The sequence below is a fragment of the Rissa tridactyla genome, chromosome 2 (assembly GCF_028500815.1).
Source record: "Rissa tridactyla isolate bRisTri1 chromosome 2, bRisTri1.patW.cur.20221130, whole genome shotgun sequence".
In the NCBI taxonomy this organism is placed as follows: Eukaryota; Metazoa; Chordata; class Aves; order Charadriiformes; family Laridae; genus Rissa; species Rissa tridactyla.
In genome coordinates this window covers 156077656-156095893 of record NC_071467.1, presented here as the reverse complement: position 1 = coordinate 156095893, position 18238 = coordinate 156077656, and the positions used below count along the sequence as shown (strand labels likewise).

The 18238-nt window shown below is 43.3% G+C and overlaps 1 protein-coding gene and 1 long non-coding RNA gene across 2 annotated transcripts in view; one reads left to right on the top strand and one right to left on the bottom strand.

The window, feature by feature from the left end:
• Positions 1 to 2465, bottom strand: part of LARP4B (La ribonucleoprotein 4B) — a 56727-nt gene extending 54262 nt beyond the window's left edge. The window contains exon 1 of the mRNA XM_054190207.1: positions 2113 to 2465. The gene's annotated coding sequence lies outside the window, so the exon portion shown is untranslated. The remainder of the gene's footprint in view (positions 1 to 2112) is intronic.
• A 290-nt stretch (positions 2466 to 2755) lies between these two features.
• LOC128906027 (uncharacterized) lies at positions 2756 to 10588 on the top strand. Its single transcript, XR_008465047.1, has 3 exons — positions 2756 to 4698; positions 5162 to 5251; positions 5774 to 10588. It is a non-coding gene; the product is annotated as an uncharacterized LOC128906027 (long non-coding RNA).
• Positions 10589 to 18238: the final 7650 nt, after the last annotated feature.

Here is an 18238-nt window from a genome sequence, read left to right as displayed (position 1 = left end):
TCACATTTCAGTAAAATAAACCAAGTAGTTAATTTCACTCTAAGCAAGTAAAGCACCAGAGTCAGAAGTTGCCTACATGATTACCACGTCTCAAACTAACAAAAAAAACCCCAAATCCCAAAGTCCCCCCAACTGCTCCCAGTTCCAGAACCTACATCTTGCTCTGTACTGAAGAAGATTTAAGTTGCAGCCACATATCTAAACAATATATACATATGTACTTATCAGTCATCCATACCTTTCTATGTGCATATTTGCATTAGAGCAAGCCATAAAAAGCAGCCAAGGCAGAACACACTTGTGCTGACACTTTTATTCCCTTAAGGCATTTGTGCGTAAACACTTGAAAAAACAGAAATAATTACAAGGGAAACAATTCAATCCAACCCAGAACATTGTGTGCACCTAAGGACCTGATTATATACCATGAAAATATACAATCACTTATTCAGGAACACCCAAGAGGTCAAATGTTTTCTGTTAATTCATTTATGCAAACCTTTTATACCAGTTTCAATAAGGATTTTTTTTTCCCCAGAACGCAGGGCCAATTAAATGTAAGAGTAATTTTGGCTTCCATATATATAGTATACACATATAAATGGCAATATACCCAGAAGAATAAAATTTCCTGTAGACGTTACATATAAAATACATACTGTTTTCTGTATGTACTTTATCAGGCCTCACCCTAGTTTTCCCCTCCCTTTCACTTCCCACAAAAAAAAAATTAGAAAATACCAATGTTCTTCTAATAGCTTGAGTGAATAAGCTGATTAGCTTCGTATCTCAAGAATTAACTTGAAGAAATGCTTACAAGTCAGCAGGAAACAAGTGAAAGTTCAACTGATAAAAACAGTTACCAGATCAGAATCAAAACCCTAGAGTTGTGAAATCCCAGCAAGTTTAAAAAAAAAAACACAACATGCTTTGACCTTTGAAAATTTATCCAATGCTTAAAAACCAGATAAGTTTGACATGACACTTAAACCACATGAAAGGTTAAAGCCTTTCAATAGCGATCCTGAGGCAGTACTTAATAAAGATTCCTACTCCAATTTTACTAAGAACTCAGACGGAGGCCAACAAAACTAGGCCAGAGACAAGACGCAGGATCGGAAGCCAGAATTCCCATGGTTTTACCCCAACCGTGACTCAAGTTTAAAGAGTGGTTTTGAAACCAGCTCTCTCTCTGTGGCCACAGGCAAGTCTTAACCGCTTTGCCTCAATTCCCTTACCTGCAGAATAAAAATAATTATACTTATCTGCCACACAGGAATCTTGTACAACATTGTTTGGCAAGTGCACATCTGTTTAAACTGCGGACAAAGCTACGTAGTAATTTTGAGCATCTGCACAAACTGAAACTGAGAGTGAAAACAACTTAACTGAAGCAGCCAGCGAAGGCCCAACAAAATCCTAGAGGCAAAACACCGTTTATGTGGCGGCTGCTTTGGCAAGTAGATTTTCGCAACCTGCGAGCACGGCTGGCCCGCTCCCTCCCGCACCATCGGTTCACCAGTCCGGGCTGATCCCCAGCAGCCAGCACTGCACTGCCCAGCTCCCGCCCGCACCCGCCGCCGGCTCCGGCCCGCCTCTTCCAGGGGGTCGCAGCTCGCCACCCGCCGAAGAGGGACAGGCGAGAACGGCCGGCGCTTCAGGCGTTGCCCCCTCCCCGCCGCCTCCAAAGGCGGAGCTCCCACCCGCTGTCCACGGGGACATCTTCGGCCACGCCAAACGGGCGCGGGGGGCAAAGCTCACCCGCCCGCTGCCCGGCCACCCTCCGGGGCGCTGCTCGGCCAGGCCGCAGTGCGGGAGCGGCCCCGGCGGCCCGGCCACTCGCCCTATCCCCCCGCTACCATCAAGGCCCCAAGCCGGGATCCCTCCTCCTCCCTCCTACTTCTCCCCCGGGAACCGCCTCGGGTGGGAAGATGGCGGCTCCGGCCGCCTCCCCGGTGCGAGGCGGGTGGCGGAAGGGGGGGGCCTCTCTCCCCCTTCAGCTCCGCCGTTCCCCCCTCACACCGGAAGATGGGGGAAGTGGGGCAGGGGGTGCGGCCCGAGCGGCCGCCGGCGCCGGGCGGGCGCGGGCCCCGGGCGGCCCCTCGCACTCACCTGTCACCAGCAGCCGCCGCCGCCCTCGGGCCGGGCCTCGATGGGGAGAAGGCGGGCGGGCACGGAAGGTGGGGGGTGTCTCCACTGGCGCCGGGGCCTCTCGCTCCTACCGGGCTTTCCGCTACGCCGGGGCCTCTCGCTACGCCGCCGCCGCCGCCGGGGCCTCGCCGCCGCCGGATGCCAGGAGGAGGAGAGCGGAGAGCGGGGCGGGGGCCGGGAGGAGGAGCAGGCGGCGGCAGCACGGCGGGGAGGGGGGCGCGGAGGGAGGAGGCGGCGGCGGCGGCTCCGGGGCCCGAAACGTCTCCGAGCCGAGACTCAACCACCCGCTCGCATGAGAGACCCGCTTCCGGCTCCCGGCGGAAGTCCCTCCTCCGCCGGCGGAAGGGATTGGCCGGCGGCGCCGCGCGGAGCGGCGCGCTCGGCCGGCACCCGCGCCCACGGATTGGCGGAGGAGCCGCCGCGCGCGGCGTGACGCGCGCCGAAAAGCACGTGACGCGCCTGACGTCACCCGCTCCGAACGAGCGCGCGGAGGCGGGCGATGCCGCCTGCCGCCCGAGGGCTTTTGTCTCCTCTCACTTGCCGTAGCCCCGCCGGCGGGGCGGGGCCGGGCCAGGCCTTCCCCTTCCCTCAGCCTGAGCCCTTCCCTGGCGGCGGTTTCCCGCTGCTCTAGCTGTCGCGTTCCGCCATGTCGTCTGTCACGGCCCCCACGATTACTTCCCGGAGGGGGGCGGGAAAGCGGCGCCTCCCAGCCCGCTGGGCGCCTTCTGCTGGGGGGCCACCGTCCGGCCTCTCTCGGGAGCTCTGACAGACCTTCACTGCGGCGCTGAGGGGAGCGCGGCTCGCCCAGACCCTTCGCACTAGGAAGGGGCAGAACGGGGCCGAACAGCCTGACCTCCCGGCAAGTCGGGTTACCGGTGCCTGCCTTCGCCGAGGGCTGGACGTCTAGGAACGCTTTCAGGCCTTCGCCTTGGCATAGGGCGCGTTACTGCCTTCTGGAGCGCTGTCACAGCAGCGATGGGAGGATCCAGGTGCCTGTCCAAAATTGCAGACCCTACCACAGAATGTTCTGCCTTCCGTGGAGTAAGGCTGAGTAGTTGCGGTTTCAAAAGTAAACGGTAAACATAAATAGGAGGATTTTAGGAGAAGAATATTTCATGAAAGAGCCTTTTGCCTCATCCGGGTTGTGAAAGCCAGGAGACCATTCTCTCAGTAGGACTCAGTTCTGACTTCTTGGCCTCAGTTTACCAAGTTGGGGAATAGAGTATATCTTTAGTTACATAAAACTCCAATGAATTCCAAGAGATTCAGGAGCTCTTTTGTTCGACCAAAGAACAAACAAATTTTGTGAAACAGTTCTAGTTATTTAGTATAGATCATAATTTGCTTTTATACAGTTAATTAGGCAAATGGTAAACATGTGGTTTCTTCTTACGACTTAAAACACTAGAAAGAATCATCTTCCAGGACTGCTCCCAGTCCTCAGCTTGCCATCTACCTCAACCGTGGCAAAACTACATCACCTCACAACCAGCGGGCAATGATTATCTGTACCATGCATTGCTGCTTATCTTTGCATCTCAGAAGTGAATCCAGATAGGGCCTTCAGGATCCCGTTTATAATTCTTACTGATAAAGAGTCATATTCCTGCCTTCAGGGTATCTGCTAGAAATTCCCACAGAGACAATACAGCAATTTACTTGGAAGACCTGTTCTAAGGACACTCAAGTACCCTTTGGAACTGTTTTTGAGATTGCTGTATTGTTGCAAATCCCTAGCTGGTACAGGCAATAAAGCACATAGTAGTGCCTGAAATGAGGTCAGGTCTTAACAGACGTCAAGCTTTACACTGTTCATCCGAGGAAGGTGTGTCTCAGCATTCAGTCTTGGGCAAAAAAGTGTTTCTGTGAGCACAGGTGGTGTTTGCCTTAGTAATTTGTTTCAGTTTTACAGAATTCTTTTATGAGGAAGAAACGCTGAGCAAAGGAAGATGGCCAGGGTAGAGCCTAGTCAGGAAAAGGAATAAAACAGCTTTGACAGTTGGTATTTAGAATGACAGAAGATACTTCAAGGAGCGCAGGAAGTATGACTGATCCATTAGGTTGTGACCATGCAGGTGCTATATGAAGATTTGATTACTTTAAAACAGTGAAACAATTGCTATTCCTAATTCTTTTTTATTTTACAAAGAAGTTCAGTATAGTTTTGTTCTTTAATGCCAGACTGTTTTTCAGCAGACTACAGTTCTTGTCAAGAAAAGGGAAAAAAGAAAGGTCTAATTTTAACCTCTCAAACATCATAAGCCCTGTTATATCCTTTTTCTAGGGGGCCTCAAAATTCCTGATACTTACTTACCCCTTCAGACACACAGTCTTCCTATCTCCCCCAGGCCATAGCCCCATGCAACACCTGGGCAGGAAACCAAACGCATCACACCAGTAAGAAGACTGTACTGTATCGTTCCTTCTGCTAACTCAGGGTTTATGATTGCAGAGCTCATCTTCTCCCTTTCTGTAACTGAAGGAGTGTGTGACAGAGAGAAAACGACCGATTCCTGTCAAAAACCAGCACATACAGACAGCCTCATTGTAGGTAGTTTTCTTTAATGGATAGGGTTTCTTCTGTTTGGGATTTTTTCCCGAGGCAGCTTAACTGTGTTATTTATAGGAGACTAAATTTTTTAAAAGCCCAATGTTACAGAAATATTGTTAGACATACTGATGTATGTGTGTTGGGTTTATGATTTTTATTTCCTTATTGTTAAATTTTATTGTGGTTGAGTAACAGTCAAACGAGTGCACTTCTTCCATAAAGTAATACGAGTTTTCTGCTTGCCTGGGCCAGTTGTAATTCTCTTCTCAGTGTGTGGGATGTAGAAATTAATCACTGAATGCTTCCAGTTTTTAATGGGACACTGCTGAGACCAAAGAGATTTGAGTTTTTCCGTGGTACGCTGGTAGCTGAGGAATGTGTGCACAAATATGGGTAAAATATTACAAATCGACAATGGATGCTCGGTGGTAATACAAACTACTCCTGTTTCTTCTACAGCTCAAACTCTGCAGTCTGGAGAAAGAATGCATCTCTCAAGGAACAGTGTGCATGAACAACAGGAGTGTTAGTACACAAAAATCAAGCAAGGTTAGACTAACTGGTTGGTTCTTTCTTCTGTGGTCAAACAGATGTAGAAGGGACTATATATTAGTGATATATTGTTAAAATTATATTTTGTAAGGTTTTTTTTAATCAGGATTTCTAGTTCAGCAAAAAAGAACAAGATATTTAGTATATTTAAGAAGATAATTTCTTATGAAGAGGAACTGCAAAAACCACAGTATTCCTGGAAGCTAAACCAAGAATTGAGCAGTCAGAAACTCAGACCCTTAAAAATCACTAAATGAACTGGAATGCCTGGGCTTTACAGACTTTATGATTTCCTCTAAGGATAATACAAAGGATAATATTTCCTTCCTTACAAGAGCATAAAGGATTAATTCATTAAAGTCTGTGGAGCACGCAGGCGTCATGATAAAAACTTGCACTGAAACAGGACTAGATTTCTGCGTTGTAAGGAAGTTCCTGGTTTGGGCTACCTTTTTTTTTTTTTTCATTCCTTTAAAACACACTCTTATTGTTGCATTCTCAAAATATTTTATCCTGCAGATCTATGGGATAAGGCTTCACGAATCACCAGTATTTATGAATTGCTGACTTGGAACACTTGCCAAAACCCACAAACCACTCAATACTTTGCAGTTTGGGAGATCTTATGAGCCAAGTAATATTTTACAATTCCTGATGCTGTTACCCAGCTTTGCAGGAAGAGAGAGATCTTCTCAAACGTAAGATACTAAATGATTGCACGCAATGGGCTATTCTTGTCATAAAACTGCAACTTAAATAGAATCCAGTAATCATTCTGCATTGCATTGATTTGATGAGTGGCATTTTAAATATTTATTATTTCTACGTCAGTATCTTTCATAGGTCTCAAGTAAATAGTTGACTCTCTAAAAGACAGTCCCTGTTCCAAGTAGACTACCATCTCATCAGTCAAAGCAGACAAAGATGAGGAGAAACTAAATACTGCTTCCAAAGGGATAGGAAAGTAAGAGAGATTAAGTGACCTGCCAAAAGATTATACAAGATATCTACATTTGAGTCTCGGCTCTATGTGGAATCCTATAGTTTAGTGAAAAGTTCAGGCTGCTTCTGTAGCTAAATGAAAATTATGAAGTAAACTGATAAAAGCCTATTATTGCTCACATAGATCTATGATTCCTGTTACTCACGTATCTCTAACTGTAGGAATGATCCAGATTCAGATGAGGTAGCCAGAGATACATTCCAATATACCTTTTCATCTTAATTGATTTTTAATAGCATAATCTTCATTTTTTTTCAACTAAGTGCAGATGTGTAAAGACAGAGTATTCAATCCTGATAAAAACAGATGGGATAATTTGGATCTGTTTCTTTTCTACTTGAAAAATCATTTATAGCATAGTGGCGAGGCTATCATGAGACCATTTCTTAAGTATATCCAGTGCCAACATTCAGTTTGACTGCAGTGATATTCCAATGCACAGATAGCAGTGCTGAGTACCTACACATGTGACTGACAACATGAACATATGCACTTTCTGACTTTCTTGGATCAGCTGCTATGTTTGGTAACAAACTTTGTAAAGTGCTGCCATAGAACTAGTTCAAACAAAAACACACTTAGCAGATTTTCCCCTTTAGCCTTGTCCTTTCAGCATATTTCTTTAAGACATAGAGACCATTTTAAAATAAGGTTGTGGTGTAGGTGTCAGCCGTCGTTAAACCTTGGTTTTCATTAACGCAGCATAAAAAAGTCTAAGCTGTAGATGGTACCATAAATATTAAAACCATTGTTAACAGCAGCTGATTACAAACTTTCAAGAGGTGGTTTAACAGTAATAATTACTGTTAATTGGGCATAATCACAAGTCTGAAAATTATCATTCTATTTCACGGAGTTTACACTATCATCAAACTGACTAGTTTACAGGCCTTGCTCTGTCTATATATAGCTGGACTGTAGCAGAGCCAGGACTTGAAACCAGATCTCTCATGTTCGAGATCTGAGCAATATACTGTCTTCAATTTAGTTATTGTTCGTCTGTGACAATATTTGTTTCTTTAGCTTGAACACATTTTTAAAAGCTAATTAAACCTTAATGAGAAATTGTATAATTTATATAAATTTTGTGGCTGAGTAAGAATTCGCTGAAGGGATCTGAAATCAACTCAAATTTTCATAGCAGTAAGCATGTTAGCAATTTTCTGCCTATGTACTTATTTTTGTTATTCTGTCACTATTGTTTCTGAGCGCTTCACATCATTCTTTAAATATCATTGTAACCACTGAGTAAAGTATGAGTGTATTTATCCCCAGTCAACAGGTGGCAAACTAAGGCATGAAGATGTTTGGGCTCGGTCTTGTAACTGGTCCTATGCAAAAGTTGTGTCTGCTCTGAAAAATGATTATAGTTTTGTATTTCTGTCCTCTTGAGCCCTGTATTAAGATTCAGTGGGGACCATATATGCATATATTTTTATTCCCCAAACTTCCCAATTCAAACGTGAGCATCTTTAATTATATTTCCTGCTCTTGTTCTCATAGGTTATAAAAAGATTTTCTGTTTCTTCTTTAATTTTTTTTTTTTTGCTTTTGGATGCAAGTTTGATTCCTTCCTCAATTGTGTTGGAGATCTGTGAGGAAAATAGCATGAAAAATTTCAGGCCACCAGATAAATGATTTACAAAGCTATGGTTATCAAATGTTTCTAGTTATACAAGGCATATATTGCATAAGGCATAATGGTGAGCTGGGAAAAAAAGTTCAAAGATAATAACCTAAATATTGAAGGCTTGAAAAATAAGCAAACACCCGCTGTAGAAACATATTTGTGGCACCTTTGTTTCCAGTTATTCAGGAAAAATGTACACCTGGACTGAAATAGACATTTTGTTTGGCCATTAGTCAATTTAGCATCTGATGATAGACTTTTTAATATGACCCGCCCATCATAACAGAGTAATACTTACAAAAAGACCAAACAGAGAACTCAGGAAGTGTCTCTTTTTTGAAGTTTATTCAGGCCTTATGAAACATTAATTACATAAAAACGTGGTTTTAAAGCAACACTTCCCTGAATGTAGTCATATCACTAAATATTATGGTGTGTTATTAACATAGAACACAATTTCGATCACAGAGCTTTTCTAAATTTTCAATTTATTTGGAGAAATGTGGTTTTCTGCTTTAACTCTGCATCAAATACCTCTCTGTGATACAGAAATGCAGAAGAGTTTTTAAAAGACAATTCATCAGAAACGTATCTGTTCAGTTATAATGCTAATGAAGATCCTTTAGCCCTTATTCGTGGGCATATATTCCTCAATGGATAAAGAAACACATCTGAAAATGGTAAAACTTAGTAATGAAGAGTTAGCAGGTTCTCTGTTCACTTTTCTGCAATTTTCATTTGAACTTGGAAACTGTAGTGCTAATTGGTTATAGAGCTATTCCATTCTCATTGTATACCTGACTGTACAGTGTTGAAAGACAGGGAGATTGGAGTCGTCACCTTGTCTTTTACAGCAGTGGATGTTTTCAGATGGTAGGTGCATCATTAAATCTGTGCTCCGTGTGCTACTCACGCCTGTATTTACACACAAGTATCTGAATTAGTATAGGGCGGAAGGAGATTGTTTTTACCATCAAATTGGGCTATGGATGGATTATGAAGCTGGGCATGTGTGATTTTTGTAGTAGAGCTGTAAAGTTTGGACTTTGATATTTCTAGGAGGTCATACTAGCAGCATGGTGACAGTGCAGTCTGGTTCATTAGCAGACAGGCAAGACTGTACTGACAGAGGAAGTGAAGAGGTACATTGTGCTTCGCTCTTCAGAGTCAGGATTTCTTGTGTAACCTGCCCTTGATGGAGACTGTGGTAAATAGACAAGAAATTCAGACACGGATTAGTGTTTCAAATGCCATAAAACAGTGAATATTACTAGTAGTTTAAAAAATACTTTGAAATACCGTGAGCTAGTTGTAGGGTATGAGAGATACTTTAATGTCGGCGTGCTGGATAGTCCTTGTTATCAGGAGTTCCTGAGGGCATAGTGGGCTGCAGTGATGTCTTGGACACTACTGCTTTTTAGGGTCATTGCAGCTCAGGATAGAAAGGAGTGTGTCCAAAACACCCTCTCAGTGCTAGTGATTCCCAGCTGCTGTCATAGTCCTTTGAGACCACCAGCAGCTGGTGTAGTTGGGAAGGGGCTGCTCAGACCATGCCAAGAAATGTAGAATTGCAAAATTGACTCCAGGCAACTGTTCTACGCTTTTCTTCAGATGCACCAAAACTGCTTAGTCCAAACAAAGAGACCATGTATCCTTTTTCAAAGTACTGAATGTACAGTGCCCGACACTTCATTTCACCATGCCTGAAGTTGGCTGTTGCTGGCCTTGATGTTTTTTTCACAGCTTCAGGAACTGATTCGCCCTATTGCTTATAATTAAACATACCCAACAAAAGGGATTCTTTTGAGTTTTACACCTTATGGCTGGATTATGAGGTTACATCTTTCTTAGGGAGTTGAAAACTATTTTTGCTAGAAGAGGTGATTAGGGAGGATAGCAGCAAAGGTGGCAGCAAAACCCCAGTTGTATTCATCAGTCAGGACTGGAGGCCTTTTTGGTTTGTTTCTTTTCACATATGCTTTTGAATTATGCACATATGCTGCAGAGCTCAAGGTGGTTATACGTAAACAAAAAAAAAGTGTCATTCTTCACATGCTGAAATGTCTAAAAGCTAATTCTATTGCAGAATATAAATGCTATGTAAATAAAAATAGATAGTGGCAGCTTATGCATCACTAATATGAATCACACGAAAGCAGGGTCTGTAGTCAATGGGAATCAGTAACATCCATTCCTGAAAATCTACAGATCATTCTTAAATACTTTTAATGAATTAATTAAATTAATTTTACCATTAATTTTACCTGCAGTTGCACATATATTTCAGGATAGACTTTTTTTTGGTTCAGAGATGCCCACTGGCCTCTGCTTGCTCTCTGATAAACCAACTCCAAGTTCCCTATAATTCTATGGAAAGGGGCAAAAAATGGTTGTCTCTGAGCTCCTTTTTAAGAGGATCTCTACCCTTGTCACCTGGGTTGGAGGGGCAGAGCTGTGATCAGTGGCTTTATGTCTTGCACTTGGTTAGCTTTGCTGGTAAATACTTCTAAATTACCATACCTCATAGTTATGTAGGGTTTATCTATGTTAAAGGAACCTCTGCTGCCCTGTCTTGAGACATTTTATGCCTGTAATTTACAGATACAGTTTAACATATACACACTCTAATCAGGTTCTTTAATGTGTCCCTTGTGCTCTGCAAAAGCAGACAGGCCCTCAGAGAAAAAAGCAATGATTCCACAAGAAAAGACCATTAGCTGTTGGTATTCTGTAAAGTCATGTCTGATTGTTCTTTACACCTCTTCCTCATTCAGTCTGAGAAGGCGGTTACTCTCTGAAGGCCTGTGAAAAAATCACTTCATCCTGCTGAATCCTAGCAATTGTCGAGATGATCTGTTCAGTACAGCCTTATGACTCCTTTTTCCCTGCTGCAGAGCCCTTTTCCATGACATGGGGATTCATTTCTGGGTTTCATCCAGCAGAAAGATTCCAGTAAGAGGGAAGGTTTCCACACCTGTTGTTTTCTAATGCTTATAAAGATACACAGTTATATCTATTTGAGAAGTCACAATGCTTTCTTCTCAGTTTAAGCTTCAGGTAGTGGTCTTGGCATCTCAAAAATGTTCCTAACCAGAGGGTCTTGATCCTCAGGACATTTTTCAGAGGAAGCATTTTCCTATGTAAATTGCTGTTGCTGTCATAAAAGTTTCTGACTGATCTGTTCCCTCATCTACAACTGAGCCTTCTGCTCAGGCTGCTGGCTGCTTCAAGACTCTTGAAGAGAGCTCTTGCAAAAGCAGCTATCTCTAAGGAGACAGTGGGTTAGATTTTATTCCTCCTGTCTTCCTAGTGGTTCCTTGACTCAGCCGTGATGCTGGCATCAACACCAACTCTCTCCTCTTCTAAATTGTGATGATAGCACTTAATGGCAGCTGGTTTACTCAAAAACTTGCTGTCTTTCTTCCAGTCTAGAAATTTCCCCCTTGCAGGGTTTTTTTCGATCATATTGATGGGTCCTGTCTTTAATCCATGCCTTACTTCTCCCTGCTACTCTCTTTATCAGAGTACATGGCTCCAAGCAAGCAGAAAGGAGTGTTCACTGTTTGATTAGTATTTGTAGCTCCTGCCCGGTTAATGGAATCACCCAGGCTCAGGTTTTTAAATCATCCACAGGTTGAGCAGGGCCAAGCAGTTGGTGGCAATAGATTAACTCTGGAGCTCCGCTGGTGCCCAGAGTGCCCTAACGGTCGTTGCTGCCCATGAGAGAAGGATGTCTGATCTGCTTATCAGAGAATGCGTTTCCACAGTTTTCAGCCCAGTGCATCAACATAAACCAAAATTGAGCTACAATAAATCAGAAAAAATATACTGAGATGAAAGTACATCTCTCTGGGCATACCAGGCTGAGAGCTGATCCCCTGAGCGGATCATGTGTGCCAGACTTTGGGAATGGAATGACCCATAAAAAGAGCAGAGGAAACCCCCACAAATGGTGACTGCTACAGATGTCTCATTGTAACCTATTGACACACGTGTTAGACATTTAAACTGGGTAGCCATAGGTAAGTGTGGAAATCACTGTGCACCTCAAGGTTTTGTGCAATCTCAATTCTTACTTTGTCTTCACTGTAAGAGAAGAAATAGAAATCTGTTTTAAAAGCAAAAGCAGATTTATTATACTATTGTTATACTATTATACTATATTATACTACAGGAACCATGAATAGCAAGCTCCAGCTGGCTGTTTACTAAGCTAAATGCAACCTGGAAAATTCAGTGCGTCAGGAGAGTAACGTAGCTTTTCTCTCCTGGTGGCAGATAGCCGTGATTATCGTTACTGGCATGCTCAGCTAACACTGACTTTGGACACAAACTTAATATCATTCATCCTTTTGGTATGACTATAGATGGATAAAATCACCATGAGAGCTACCCAGTAGTGAAAAATACGTTTATACTGTTTTTTCTCCCCTCAATACGGTTAGGTCAGTTCTGAGTTAGGTCTGTGAGGCTGGGAGCATATCTGGTATCTTCTGTGAAATGTGCGGGTGGTTCAGTGTTTACTGGACAAATATATGTGTGGGAAAATATTCTGCCTGACTGCCAGGCTCCCTGGCAAAGACAAATGACTGGTAGTGAAAAGATGAGCCCAGGTGAGGCACAAATGCTATATGACCTACGCATCTAAGAGATGTTTTCTTCACAACCAGCTTTCTGGCCCAGAAACAAAACGTTTCCCTCCAACCTTCTGTGCCTCTTCTGTGTCTGGAGATAGGAGAGCTCTGACCTGAGAAATTTGAATGGGACACGAACTGTGCAAATGCATGTAGTGTACATCTAAACCCTGATTTTTAATACACAATGATTTTTGAAAAAGCTTAATGCTGCCTTTAATGCCTTTTGCACTTTTAGCACCTCGTCTCCTATGTGTTGCACAGTAGCGGCACATTTTGGTGTCTGCTGTAATATGGCTAATATTTGTAGTCATATGTTTCTCATTTTCATCAAACTGAGTAATAAGTGGGAGTTATCCTGCAGAGATAATGCAAATTATCTTTGTAAATTAATGGTAAAAGTGATCTCGTGTCTGAGGAAGTGTGTCCTTGGATCCTATGAAGGGAGCTGGGTGGAAGCTAGAGGTGAGCAGAAACTCAGTGGGGAGGAGTGTGGGGGATAATGGTGGGTGATGTCCCAAGACGGGCACAACAGGACTGATAGTCCCAGGAAATCCAGAGACTTGCTGTGAGGCCAGTAGGAAACCTACATGTTGCTACATGGTCCAGCCTGGGGGCTGGATCACAGGCAGGCAAATAAACCAAGAGGAACTGAGGCAAAATGGACGAATGTGAACTGCCTCACTTCATAGACCACCAGGGAAAGGAACACCTTGTATGTCCTTGCTGATAATCCAGCCCCAAGCTTGTGAGAGACAGACCTCAGCTAGTGGTATATAAGTAGATGGAAGTTATAAACATGAAAAACAATCTTAAAGAGGATTAAATGGAAACTTAAAATTATTTGAAGTGCAGTCTTTCTACTAAGAAATATAAATTGCAGTGAGAACCAGGAAGGGAAAAAGAGAAATGAAGCATGCAGGCTTTTTTTTTAAATTGAAAAGCATATGATTTTTAAAAATAAACAAAGATTCTCCTGATTTTGTGACTAGTACTGTTACCTCTTTTGCTCATCAGTTTTCTGTCTTCTTTTAAACTCCCGGCATCTTGTTTTATAATTAAATGGTAAGCTCTTCAGGGCAGAAGCTATATTCAGATATGGAGCAGCAAACACCCTGCAGCAATAAATACTTAACTGTGATTGGCACCACTGAGCAATATAAACACTATGTAAATAATGAGAAAGCCTGAGAGGTGCTGAGTCCCGTATAAACACTGTTCCTTTCCAGTGGCTTACATTATAGCTAAATTAATTCTAACCGTATACAAAACCATGCCAGTGCATCAGCTAAAGGCAGGATGGGTACTGCTTGGAGGTGCAGAAGCTCATGAAGGGCTGGGTGAGCCCCATGATGTCCTCTGGGAGGAAAGATGCTCTGGGGAGAGGCTGATTTGGAACTTGGAATCAAACTCCCCACCCTTTGGGATGGAAAAAATTGGCAGACAGTCCTCCTCTTATATGACATTCAGGGTCGCATTTATCTCGTGGATTAAATGTCTATGCGTGAGATAGATCCAAACTCCCATCATAAGCAGTGAAATCTGGAGAGATATCCAGCTGACTGATTCAGTTGCCCATATATATTTGTCTAGCGCCATTTGAGATGCCCTGTAATAGGCCCCAAGTTCTAACTGCCACTTTGGAAGGAGAAAGGTCATGTTTAATATTAGGCAATTCTGCACAAATGTCTTGGATACCACAGGAGAAGCTGGCACTAGGTGTCTGAGCTTACCCAACTGGTTTGTGTGCCGAGAGGTCTGCTTTAGGGAGAGGTGGGCAGATATCTGGACTCCACTGACTGTAACGAAAGCTTGAGCATCTAATTCGCATGTGGATACCTACCACATGCTAACATTGTGGAAGTGCTTTAACCTCCTTTTAAAAAACAGAGGTCTTAGAATGAGCCAAAGTTGCCTGTGAGAATGTAGGCTTCAGATCTGCTCAGGGTAAGCGTGCCCCCTCTGAAGAGATGCATAAAGCCAGCGCATGTTGTGTAGAGACACCTGAGCTGGCTCAGCACCAGCAGCAGTCTGGTGGTGTTAGTGTAATACCAGGCAGGCTAACCAGTCGTGCAGAGAGACAGGGCACAGTTAGCTCACGTGAACAGCCACTGGCCTTGCGTCGTGCACTGATTTGTGCAGAAGGCTGTACATCTTCTCAGATGTTACTGAAAATGCATTATACATCTCCAGATATTTTTTTCCTTTCCTTCTCCTTAATTTTATTTTTTTTTTCTCAAAGGTGTTTCCTTTTGAGTATGCAAACGTGTTGCAGCAAGAACTACCTTTATATGTTTATACAACACAAACACAGGGAGCATCTAGTCTCTGACAAGGCCACTGTGGCAAAACAAATTATAAATACAGATAGAAAGCCAAAGTGCAGAGAGAGGTTATGTGGCAAAGATGACACAAGCCCTCTGAGACAAGACTGAGGTCTTCTGAGTTTTGATTCCATACCTCAGCTATAAAAATTTTAATTTCCATGTGTGATATTATATATCAAAAATTGGTATTTGTGTAGTGCCTGAAAGTTACTTTTCTTTCTAGATACAGGAAAATGGAGAAAAGAAACAGTCTGTGACCACAAGGGAGTACAGCATGAGGTGTAAGCAGGCAAAGGAAATGAGAAGCTTATTTAACCTTACAGGTATGTTGCCTAAGTGTAGGAGCAGGACAGATGGACTGGCCGTCTCTGTATTCCCAGATGTTCTCAAAGTGGGCAGGAACTGACTACCACTAAGAGTTTTTATCTGAAAGTCAGTACCAGTATGTTTTTTCACCTCATATAAACAAAGAAAAAGAAGGGTTTGTTCTGCTTCACTGGAGCAAAAAAAATAACACAATAGACTTCCATTCAGGCACACAAATAGCAACTGTCCTGTGACTTCTCTATTTAAAGGGGTATCCATGGTGAGATCCGCAAAGCTTTCGTTAGATGCCTGCGGAACGGCGCTGTGCTTCACACTGCAGACAGGAAGGAAAAGATGGCTGAAAAATTCCCCTTACAATGAATGAATGAATGAATGAATACAGTAAGATATCAAGTCACTGTTGCATCACACTGCAGAAAATGATGCCTGTGTTCTCCACTGCTGCTTTACTGTCCCTCCGCTCTGCTTTTTCAGGCCCATTCAAATGAAATGCTAGTCTGTAGTTGTAGGCACAACCCCGACCAACAGATGGTACGTAAATAGGTGTTAAAACTGCAGCATTACAAAGGGCTTCCTTCCCAGGCTGTATTTCTTGTTTGCTTTCTCCTTTCTTTGTTGGTAGTTGGGATTAGCAATCTGCTCTATGGTATACGTGCCTGGGCCAGACCCCTCCAGGGTCTTGCCTGGCTCAGAGCACACCAGGATGACCAGATATGTAGGTACCAAGTGCAGATGTCTGCTGTGCAGGTGGTCTCTAGTGGCCAAAGGAAAAGAGAAGCTGGAGGCAAGATTGTTGGACTTCTTGAACTGCCTGTTTTTGGGGGAGAATGGCAGACCTGCCTAAAATTTGGATACTACCGATATGTCACCAAGGCTCTTTCTATTAGGGATCTATGAAATAAAAATGAAAATCAACCAAAAAGGTCATAGCTAATGAACGACAACTTCCTGGTGTTGGAATAATGATTCCAGTTGGTCACAACAAAGATCAGGTGTTCTGCCAAATAAGGGCTTTAAAAAATTGTGCATGGGACCCCAAAATAGGCCAAGACTGGGTTAAGGAGTGAAATATGAAAATATTACCTTTGGGTTGTTGCTTATATTCTGCATTAAAATACAGAGGGCTTACACTTTTGAGATTTTATCCGTACATGTATCAGCTTGAAACATTTTAAATGTCATATTCTGGTAGTAAGTTGAATCATAGAATCATAGAATGCCAGGTTAGAAGGGACCTCAAGCATCATCTGGTTCAACCTTTCCTGGCAAAAGCACGGTCTAGACAGGATGGCCCAGCACACTGTCCAGCTGAATCTCAAAAGCGTCAAGTGATGGAGAATCCACCACTTCCCTGGGGAGACTATTCCAATGGATGATTGTTTTAATTGTGAAAATTTTTCCTCTTGTGTCTGATCAGAATCTCCCAGGAGTAACTTGTACCCATTACCCCTCGTCTTTTCCATATGACTCTGTGTAAAAAGGGAGTCTCCATCTTCTTTGTAGCCACCCTTTAAGTACTAGAACACGGTGATAAGGTCTCCCTTCTTTCCTCAAGGCTGAACAAACCCAATTCTCTCAGCCTTTCCTCACATGGCGAGCTTCCCAGTCCTTTGATCGTCTGTGTAACCCTTCTCTGGACCCTCTCCAGCCTCTCCACAGCTTTTTTGTGTAGCGGGAACCAAAACTGAATATAGTATTCCAGGTGTGTCCTGACAAGCTCAGAGTAGAGTAGAATAATGACTTCTTTATCTCTGCTGGTGATGCCCTTGTTGGTGCAGCCCAGCATCCTGTTGGTTTTCTTTGCCACAGCAGCACACTGTTTGCTCATATTGAGCTTGTTGTCCACCAGGATCCCCAGGTCCCTTTCCACAGACCTGCTCCCCAGCTGGGTAGATCCCAGTTAGTGCTGCACTCCTGGATTATCTTTTCCCAGGCGTAAGACCTTACGTTTGTCCTTGTTGATATTCATAATGTTCTTGTTAGCCTACCCTTCCAGCCTATCCAGGTCTTCCTGCAGGGCGGCTCTCCCTTCTGAAGTGTCCACTTACCCACTCAGTTTGGTATTGTCGGCAAACATCGTGAGGGTGCACTTGATCCCATCATCCAGATCACTTATGAAGATATTAAACAGCTTTGGGCCCAGTATTGATCCCTGGTGGACACCGCTTGTGACAGGTTGCCAGTTTGAAAAAGAGCTATTACCACCACCCTGTGGGTTGAATGTAAAAATCCTTTTATAGATCATAACATTCACTAAAATTATTAGCAATGCCAATGCTGGATACAAGCTGAAGGACACTGATAGACCAGTGATAATGCATTGAACTTTAATTTCATCAAGACTAGTAGAAAAGCTGACTTAAACTGAGACCAAATCTCACCTGTATATTTTTTTAAATGTTACGCCTAAGTGCTAAAAATTGAATATATTAATACAAATGGATTCTCTCATTGCTGTCATCAAAGCAAAGCCCCCAAAGCTTTTGTGTATACCTTTTACCATTCATTTTTGTATTTTTTTACAGTGGAGTGATCAGCAAGCATTCTGTTTATTCAAACCAAGTCAGGAGTTAGGTGCTAAACCCAGCTGCTACTGATACAGCAGCTATTGAAATGTGAAAGCGTGGTTAAAAAGATCTAATTTTAAAAGTGTTTTCCTGTGGAATCCAGCCAGCTTTTGAAATCAGACTTTCATTGTCTACACTAAGCCACCCAAATGTTACAAAATCTGGAAATACAGCTACGGAATCCTGCCAGCCCCCTGGTGTAGAATGATCATCTTGCATAGTTTCTCCGCTTGGCTGTCAGGGCATGCCGGGGTAGATGCCTGTGGCGTGCTGTGGTCCTCACTTTTCTTAGGGAGCAGCAGAAGAGCTGCCCCTGCTTGTGCCTCTGGGTCTGTGATCCAGAGGCGTGCTCTGTGCAGTCTCCATGGACAGGCTGCCCCCATAACTGGGGAGCAAGTGTGGGAAAAGGCAGAACTCAGGAGCACTGGCAACAAGGAACTGAGGAACGAAAGGGCAGGAGGAATGAAATCAGATGTCTGGGGTTCTGCGAGGAAAG